The sequence below is a fragment of the Arachis ipaensis genome, chromosome B1, assembly GCF_059453495.1.
Source record: "Arachis ipaensis isolate K30076 ecotype BB chromosome B1, ASM5945349v1, whole genome shotgun sequence".
Taxonomy (NCBI): Eukaryota; Viridiplantae; Streptophyta; class Magnoliopsida; order Fabales; family Fabaceae; genus Arachis; species Arachis ipaensis.
Genome location: NC_142436.1, coordinates 85,212,365 through 85,218,910, shown reverse-complemented (window position 1 = coordinate 85,218,910; position 6,546 = coordinate 85,212,365). Strand labels below are relative to the sequence as shown.

The following is a 6,546-nucleotide window of genomic DNA, read 5'->3' as shown; positions in this document are numbered from 1 at the left end:
TATTTTCATAGCTTTAAAGCATAGACACTTAGACACTAATAATCATGTAATAAAGACACAAACATAAATAAACACAAGCATAAAAATTCGAAAAACAGGAAAATAAAGAACAAGGAAATTAAAGAACGGGTCCACCTTAGTGATGGCGGCTTGTTCTTCCTCTTGAAGATCTTATGGAGTGCTTGAGCTCCTCAATGTCTCTTCCTTGCCTTTGTTGCTCCTCTCTCGTGGTTCTTTGATCTTATCTAATTTCATGGAGGAGGATGGAATGCTCTTGGTGCTCCACCCTTAGTTGTCCCATGTTGGAACTTAATTCTCCTAGGGAGGTGTTGATTTGCTCCCAATAGTTTTGTGGAGGAAGATGCATCCCTTGAGGCATCTCAGGGATTTCATGATGAAGAATTTCCTCATGCCCTTGATAAGGTTCTCTTGTTTTCTCCATTCTTTTCTTAGTGATGGGTTTGTCCTCATCAATGAGAATGTCTCCCTCTATGTCAATTCCAACCGAATTGCAAAGGTGACAAATGAAATGAGGGAAGGCTAACCTTGCCAAAGGAGAGGACTTGTCTGCCACCTTGTAGAGTTCTTGGGATATAACCTCATGAACTTCCACTTCCTCTCCAATCATGATGCTATGTATCATGATAACCCGGTCTATAGTAGCTTCTGACCGGTTGCTAGTGGGAATGATTGAGCGTTGGATGAACTCCAACCATCTCCTAGCCACGGGCTTGAGGTCATGCCTTCTTAGTTGAACCGGCTTTCCTCTTGAATCTCTCTTCCATTGAGCGCCCTCTTCACATATGTCCATGAGGACTTGGTCCAACCTTTGATCAAAGTTGACCCTTCTAGTGTAGGGGTGTGCATCTTCTTGCATCATGGGCAAGTTGAATGCCAACTTTACATTTTCCGGACTAAAATCCAAGTATTTCCCTCGAACCATTGTAAGCCAATTCTTAGGGTCCGGGTTCACACTTTGATCATGGTTCTTGGTGATCCATGCATTGGCATAGAATTCTTGAACCATTAAGATTCCGACTTGTTGAATGGGGTTGGTGAGAACTTCCCAACCTCTTCTTAGAATCTCATGTCGGATCTCCAGATATTCGCCCTTTTTGAGCTTAAAAGGGACCTCGGGGATCACTTTCTTCTTGGCCACAACTTCATAGAAGTGGTCTTGATGCACCCTTGAGAGGAATCTCTCCATCTCCCATGACTCGGAGGTGGAAGCTTTTGCCTTCCCTTTCCTTTGTCTAGAGGTTTCTCCGGCCTTTGGTGCCATAAATGGTTATGGAAAAACAAAAAGCTTTAGCTTTTACCACACCAAACTTAGAAGGTTGCTCGTCCTCGAGCAAAAGAAGAAAGAAGAGAGTAGAAGAAGAAGAAATAGAGGAGATGGAGTGGGCTTTGTGTTTCGGCCAAAGGGGAGAAGTGGTGTTTAGGTTGTGTGAAAATGAAGGAGTGAAGATGGGTTTATATAGGAGTGAGAGGGGTGTGTATGGTTCGGCTATAGAGGGTGGGTTTGGGAGGAAAAGTGGTTTGAATTTGAATGGTGAGGTAGGTGGGGTTTTATGAAGGATGGATGTGAGTGGTAAAGAGAATGGTAGGATTTGATAGGTAAGGGGTTTTGGGGAAGAGGTATTGACGTGATTAGTGAATGGGTGAAGAAGAGAGAGAGAGGTGGGATAGGTGGGGATCCTATGGGGTCCACAGATCCTGAGGTGTCAAGGATATCTCATCCCTGCACCAAGTGGCGTGCAAAACGCCCCTTGCTGCCAATCCTGGCATTAAACGCTAGGCTGCTGCCCATTTCTGGCATTTAACGCCAGCTTCTTGCCCATTCCTGGCGTTAAACGCCAGTCTGGTGCCCATTTCTGGCGTTAAACGCCAGTCTGGTGCCTATTTCTGGCGTTAAACACCCAGAATGGTGCCAGACTGGGCGTTTAACGCCCATTCTACTACCCTTACTGGCGTTTAAACGCCAGTAAGTTTCTCCTCCAGGGTGTTCTATTTTTCATTCTATTTTTCCTTCTATTTTTGCTTTTTCAATTGTTTTTGTGACTTCACATGATCATCAACCTACAGAAAACATAAAATAACAAAAGAAAATAGGAATTTAACATAGGATAGTAACGATTAGGTTGCCTCCCAACAAGCGCTTTTTTAATGTCAATAGCTTGACAGTGGGCTCTCATGGAGCCTCACAGGTGTTCAGAGCAATGTTGGAACCTCCCAACACCAAACTTAGAGTTTGAATGTCGGGGTTCAACACCAAACTTAAAGTTTGGTTGTGGCCTCCCAACACCAAACTTAGAGTTTGATTGTGGGGGCTCTGTTTGACTCTGTATTGAGAGAAGCTCTTCATTCTTCCTCTCCATGGTGACAGAGGGATATCCTTGAGCTTTAAACACAAGGGAGTCTCCATTCACTTGAATGATCAATTCTCCTCTGTCAACATCAATCACAGCTTTTGCTGTGGCTAGGAAGGGTCTGCCAAGGATGATGGATTCATCCATACACTTCCCAGTCTCTAGGACTATGAAATCAGCAGGGATGTAATGGTCTTCAACTTTTACCAAGACATCCTCTACAAGTCCATAAGCCTGTTTCTTTGAATTGTCTGCCATCTCTAGTGAGATTCTTGCAGCTTGTACCTCAATAATCCCTAGCTTCTCCATTACAGAGAGAGGCATAAGGTTTATGGTTGACCCTAGGTCACACAGAGCCTTCTCAAAGGTCATTGTGCCTATGGTACAAGGGATTGAGAACTTTCCAGGGTCCTGTCTCTTTTGAGGTAATCTCCGCCCAGTCAAGTCATCCAGTTCTTTGATGAGCAATGGAGGTTCATCCTCCCAAGTCTCATTACCAAATAACTTGGCATTTAACTTCATGATTGCTCCAAGGTACTTAGCAACTTGCTCTTCAGTAACATCTTCATCCTCTTCAGAGAAAGAATATTCATCAGAGCTCATGAATGGCAGAAGTAGATTTAATGGAATCTCTATGGTCTCAGTATGAGCCTCAGATTCCCATGGTTCCTCATTAGGGAACTCTATGGGGGTCAGTGGACGTCCATTGAGGTCTTCCTCAGTGGGAATCACTGCCTCTTCCTCCTCTCCAAGTTCGGCCGTGTGGGTTGTGGTTATGGCCTTGCACTCTCTTTTTGGATTCTCTTCTGTATTGCTAGGGAGAGTGCTAGGAGGGAGTTTAGTAATTTTCTTACTCAGCTGACCCAATTGTGCCTCCAAATTTCTAATGGAGGACCTTGTTTCAGTCATGAAACTTTGAGTGGTTTTGATTAGATCAGAGACAATGGTTGTTAAGTCAGAGGGGTTTTGCTTAGAATTCTCTGTCTGTTGCTGAGAAGGTAATGGAAAAGGCTTGCCATTGTTAAACCTGTTTCTTCCACTATTGTTGTTGTTGAAACCTTGTTGAGGTCTCTGTTGATCCTTCCATGAGAGATTTGGATGATTTTTCCATGAAGGATTATAGGTGTTTACATAGGATTCTCCCATGTAATTCACCTCTTCCATTGCTGGGTTCCCAGGATCATAAGCTTCTTCTTCAGAGGAAGCTTCCTTAGTACTGCCTAGTGCAGCTTGCATTCCAGACAAACTCTGAGAAATCATATTGACTTGCTGAGTCAATATTTTATTCTGAGCCAATATGGCATTCAGAGTATCAACCTCAAGAACTCCTTTCTTCTGATTTGTCCCATTATTCACAGGATTCCTTTCAGAAGTGTACATGAATTAGTTATTTGCAACCATTTCAATGAGTTCTTGAGCTTCTGTAGGCGTCTTCTTTAGATGAAGAGATCCTCCAGCAGAGCTATCCAATGACATCTTGGATAGTTCAGACAGACCATCATAGAAGATTCCTATGATGCTCCATTCTGAAAGCATGTCAGAAGGGCACCTTCTGATCAATTGCTTGTATCTCTCCCAAGCTTCATAGAGGGACTCACCATCCTTCTGTCTAAAGGTTTGGACTTCCACTCTAAGCTTGCTCAATTTTTGAGGTGGAAAGAACTTTGCCAAGAAGGCATTGACTAGCTTTTCCCAAGAGTTCAGGCTTTCTTTAGGTTGTGAATCCAACCATGTCCTAGCTCTGTCTCTTACAGCAAAAGGAAAGAGCATAAGTCTGTAGACTTCAGGGTCAACCCCATTGGTCTTGACAGTGTCACAGATTTGCAAGAATTCAGCTAAGAACTGATGAGGATCTTCCAATGGAAGTCTATGAAACTTGTAATTCTGTTGCATTAGAGAAACTAATTGAGGCTTAAGCTCAAAGTTGTTTGCTCCAATGGCAGGGATTGAGATGCTTCTCCCATATAAATCAAGAGTAGGTGCAGTAAAGTCACCAAGCACCTTCCTTGCATTGTTGGCATTGTTGTTGTTTTCGGCTGCCATGGTTTCTTCTTCCTTGAAGAGTTCTGTTTGGCCCTCTAAAGAGAATTGTTCTTTAGCTTCTCTTAGCTTTCTCTTCAAGGTCCTTTCAGGTTCAGGATCAGCTTGAACAAGTATGCCTTTATCTTTGTTCCTGCTCATATGAAAGAGAAGAGAACAAGAAAGTATGGAATCCTCTATGTCACAGTATAGAGATTCCTTGAAGTGTCAGAAGAAAAGAAGAATAGAAGGAGGAGGTGGAGAAGAGGGAATTCGAACTTATCAAGAGGGACAAAGTTCGAATTGCACCTTGATGAGGAGTCTTAGTCCTTTAAATAGAAGGATGTGAAAAGAGGGGAAGAATTTTCGAAAATAAATTAAAAAGATTTTGAAATAATTAAAAAGAAATTTGAAAATTTGATTGAGATTTTCGAAAACTAAGATTGGGAAAGAAATCAAGTGATTTTTTTGAAAAAGATTTTGAAATCAGAAATTTAAAAAGATATGATTGAAAATTAATTTTGAAAAAGGGTGTGATTGAGAAGATATGATTGAAAATCAAATTAAAAAGAGAAAGTTTTAAAACTAAAGTTGATTACTTGATTAACAAGAAATTAGAAGATATGATTCTAAAATTTAAAATTTGATCCTTTTTTAATAGGCAAGTAACAACTTGAAAATTTTTGAAGTAAATCTTGAATTATAGCAAGGATTTTTGAAAATAGTAAAAATAAATATAAAATGGAAAGAAATTGATTTTGAAAGAGATATGATAGAAAAGATATGATTTGGAAAATATTTGATTTTGAAAAATTATGAAAACTTGAAAAAAAGTGAATTAAAAACAAAATCTTCCCTCTAGTGTCATCCTGGCGTTAAACGCCCAGAATGGTGCCCATTCTGGCGTTTAACGCCCAAATCTCTACCTTTTTGGGCGTTAAACGCCTAGCCAAGTACCCTGGCTGGCGTTTAAACGCCAGTTTTCCTTCTTCACTGGGCGTTTTGAACGCCCAGCTTTTTCTGTTTGATTTCTCTGCTGAATGTGCTGAATCTTCAATTCTCTGTATGATTGACTTGAAAAGACAGTTTTGAAAAATATTTTTGAATTTTTGATGATGAGAAACAATAAAAATGCAACTAAGATCAAATAAATAATGCATGTAAGACACCAAACTTAAAAGTTTGTATACTAAGGACTATAACAATGTAAAAATGCATATGAAAAACAACAAAACACACTAAACAAGAGAATTTAAAGATCAGAGCAATGAAATCATCAAGAACAACTTGAAGATCAATGAAGAACAGTATGTATAAATTCGAAAAATGCAAGAAGAAGAAAGTCATGCAATTGACACCAAACTTAAAAATTGATACTAGACTCAAAGAAGAAACATAAAATATTTTTTTATTTTTATGGTCTTATAAAAATTTTTTTTGTGATTTTCGAAACTTATATGAAAAAGAAAATAAAGAGAATCAAAACTTTTAATAAGAATTCCAGGAATCATGCAATGTTAGTCTAAAGCTTCAGTCTAAAAAGATTAGACATGTTTGGCCAAGCTTCAGCAGGACATTACATTCAATAGCTAAATTGATGAGAATCAATCAGCTTTTGTGATGATAAGAACATCACCTTGAAACTCTAGAATTCATTTTTAAAAATTCTGAAAAGTACCTAATCTAAGCAACAAGATGAACCATCAGTTGTCCAAACTCGAACAATCCCCGGCAACGGCGCCAAAAACTTGGTATCCGAAATTGTGATCATCAACAATGGCGCCAAAGGACTTGGAGCTCTTTAATGTGAATCACACTTTGTTAGAATTCCGCACAACTAACTAGCAAGTGCACTGGGTCGTCCAAGTAATAAACCTTACGTGAGTAAGGGTCGATCCCACGAAGATTGTCAGCTTGAAGCAAGCTATGGTCATCTTGTAAATCTCAGTCAGGCAGATTCAAATGGTTATGGAGTTTAAGATGATGAAAATAAACATAAAATAAAGATAGAGATACTTATGTAATTCATTGGTGGATTTCAGATAAGCGTATGAAGATGCTTTGTTCCCCTTGAACCTCTGCTTTCCTATTACCTTCTTCCAATCATTCATACTCCTTTCCATGGCAAGCTTTATGTTGGGCATCACCGTTGTCAATG

At 39.8% G+C, this 6,546-nt stretch overlaps 1 non-coding gene across 1 annotated transcript; it reads left to right on the top strand.

Moving 5' to 3' along the window:
• Positions 1-3,899: 3,899 nt before the first annotated feature.
• On the top strand, positions 3,900-4,007 carry LOC148577308 (small nucleolar RNA R71). Its single transcript, XR_015904595.1, has one exon. It is a non-coding gene; the product is annotated as a small nucleolar RNA R71 (small nucleolar RNA).
• The last annotated feature ends 2,539 nt before the right edge of the window (positions 4,008-6,546 follow it).